This window comes from Dipodomys ordii, unplaced genomic scaffold (assembly GCF_000151885.1).
Source record: "Dipodomys ordii isolate 6190 unplaced genomic scaffold, Dord_2.0 Scaffold1, whole genome shotgun sequence".
Taxonomy (NCBI): Eukaryota; Metazoa; Chordata; class Mammalia; order Rodentia; family Heteromyidae; genus Dipodomys; species Dipodomys ordii.
In genome coordinates, this window is record NW_012267217.1 from 30,329,788 (window position 1) to 30,332,998 (window position 3,211).

Consider the following 3,211-nt stretch of genomic DNA (forward strand, 5'->3'; position numbering starts at 1 on the left):
TGTGCACATGCAAGGTTTAATATTTAAACGTATGAAAGATCAACAAAGCAGATAGCACAGTCTGAAATTTTTAATTGTTAGAACAATTTAATTTAATTTAAAATTTAAATTTTCTCTTAAAGAAAAAAATTGAAAGGAAACGAACATTTCATCTAATTCATATTCAGAAAGATGAAATACTGGAGGAAGAAATGGAAACTAAGACATTAACGGACTACCTTGGGCATGTAATTTGATTAAGTTATTTTTCCAGGGCTACTTGGAAGTTTAAAACCAATTTTTTTAGAAAATGTTTTCTCTGAGCCAACAATAACTTTCTATTTTTTTCTTATCTCCCCTAAAAAAAAATCACTGGCAATCACAGATGGATTTATTTTATTTTTATGTGCAATCAGAAGAAAATAGAATGCCTTCGGTAGCCGTAGAAGACACTACCTCAGTGTTTTAGTTCCTTTTTGTTTTTTATAGTGAAATGCCTGAGGCAGGCTAACTTTATTTTTAAAAGAGGTTTATGGAGCTGACGAAGACAGAGATTTAAGGGCAATGATTGTTCTGTTAGCTTGGTTCTAGTGTGCCAATTGGGTCAGTGATGTCACCAGAGCAGGGGTGCAGAAGACCAAGGTTCCTTCCAAAGTTAGCACCCCAACTGACCTAAGGATCTACCTCCAGGCTCTTCCTCTTAAAGGACCCACAACCTTAGAGAACCTCCATCCAAGGACTCAGCCTCCAATACACGAACTTGTGGAGAAACCCAATTAAACCCTATTCACAGTAGAGAAGGGTCCAATATAAGTAATTGAATCAGTAGCTGTGAGGTGACACAACTGCCTATGTGTGATTGTTAGAAAAGGATGTTTATTTGTTGACTTGAAATCACCTTGACACAATTCGCTTTAAAAAAGTGAATACAGTAGTTCAATCTTAGATAAAGTTTGATATTCTGGCAAAAATATATAAGAAGAAATGTACAAGCTATATTTTTCCTATCTCCCTAGCAAGTAAAGTATTGCTAAATTTCCAGGTATTTTGCTCTATCTCTTTGTTAAAATAGAAAAGTATGCATCCTGTGTGTTAAAATTATATATTGCATATAAGAACATTATATATGGTGAGAAATATGGAAAGTTACAAAGACAGCTGGCAATAGTTCCCCTGGAAGGACTGGGTAGGTATGTGGTAGTCAAAGACTCATGTAGTTTATTTTTCTATGTCTTGGACTTGCACTCAGGACCAGAGTTCTTCCCTGTAGCTTTGTCACTCAAGGTTGGTGCTCTACTATTTGAACCTGTACACCTCTGCTTCCTAGAGTAGTTTATTTGTAACATCTGGAATTTTTTGTTTTACATTGAAAATTTACCAATAACCTTTCATCTATATCTATCTATCTATCTATCTATCTATCTATCTATCTATCTATCTATCTATTTATATATGCTTAGTAGTTGTACAAAGGAATTTTAATGCAACATGCCAAGTTATGAGTGAAGTAATGAAAGTTTTGAAAGGAGGAAGGAAAAATGTAAGTTCACATTTTAGCATTGTACTTATACTTTTTATTTTATTTTATTTTCCTTTGATTTATCCCCAGTAGTCACTGTTTTTGATTCTGGTACTCTGAGTCTTGTATATACATTTATGTAATTTGGAGAAAGGAAGGGGAATAGCAAAATGGTGAAACAAGGACACAGGGTGACCCAATGCAACAATGATATTCACGAGACACTATGTTGGAAATGAACTTTACAATTTTGGGAGAGGGGGAGAGAAATGGTAGGGTAGGGATAGTGGGAGAAAAACAAAGGAGTGGAGTGGGTAACAATGTTTGACAAGAAATGTACTCATTACCTTACTTATGTAACTGTAATCCTTCTGTGCAGCACCTTTAAAACAAAATAAAATATAATTTAAAAATAAAAACTAAAATGCATTGTATATACGAAGCATTGGTGCTTCTGAGGTTATTCACTTTTTTCAACCAGTCTTGAAAATAATACACTGTCACTATCTCTAATTTAGAGATACAGAGATCCAACATTACTTGCCCTATCCCAAAGGCAAGGAAATTAGCACCTCAAAGATACCTCTCCAACTCCTCTGTCCATTTAGCATAACTGTCAAGAGAGGGTGGCAATCTACATGCCCATCAAGGAATGAATAAAGAAAATGGACCCACCCTGGAATGCCCTTCAGTCATAGAGAGGAATGAAGTCCTGCCATGAATGACAGGAAGGAATGGAAGTGGAGATCATTATGTTAGGTGACGATTCACACATAGAAAGACAAGTACAACACAGTCTCACTCAGAGGTAGTATCTAAACATGTTGACGTCGTCGATGCGGAGACTACCATCATGGTGACAGGGTCAAAGAGCATGGACAAGGACAACAGGTTCAGGAAGGATGATTCACAGGTACAAAGCTATAGTTAGGAAGGGAGTTCTGAGAAGTGGCTGCTTTTTTTTCCTTCTGCTCCAGAACTCAATGGAAGCAAGCACCTGTGTGTGTGGGGGGGGGGGGGCTGTGTCAAGAACCTACTAAAGTTCCTATGGAATCAAAGTATAATTGTATAAAAATATAATGGATGTAGAGAACACAAGCAATGGTGGCTGTGAAGGCCCCAATGTTACATTAAATTAAGGTTAAAGTAATATCTTTTGATGGTCACCAATTTATTGTAAAAAGATACCATGTGCTACCATCAGGAACAAAAAGCCATGTTGAGTGGTACAGGTTAGTTTGTTGAGAAGGAAGCCAGTGAGATCAATTTTAGAGAGATGCCTTCACATATGCTATCAAAATCATGCATGAGTTTTATCCACAAAGTTCACTGCAAGATTCCCGAAACCTCAATTGTACTTGAGATTGCACTGGAGCTGTTGATGGCTGCAAACTTCCTAGATTTTTAAACAAAATAAGGTATAATAAGCTGTTAATTTTTAGTCATTAGTAATTTTTTTCACATTTACTATGTTCTCTGTATGCAATTCAACTACCAAAAGTTAATTGCAAAACAGATCATCTGCTGTTCTTTTGCCTAGCAAACAGAGTTGAAATTTGTTAGACTGATGAGTTGAGGACATTCTCACAAACTAAATGAGAAAAAATAATGGCAATTCATAGATAGCTTTGCTTTATCCTTTGAGAGTTACTTTTAAAACAGAACAATCATGCTATAATAAATGCTAAAATACAGGCATAAATGAACATGTTC

General features: G+C 35.8%; 1 pseudogene; it reads left to right on the forward strand.

Annotated features, from left to right (window-relative positions):
* Nucleotides 1-2,577: 2,577 nt before the first annotated feature.
* LOC105983173 lies at nt 2,578-2,906 on the forward strand (annotated as a pseudogene).
* The last annotated feature ends 305 nt before the right edge of the window (nt 2,907-3,211 follow it).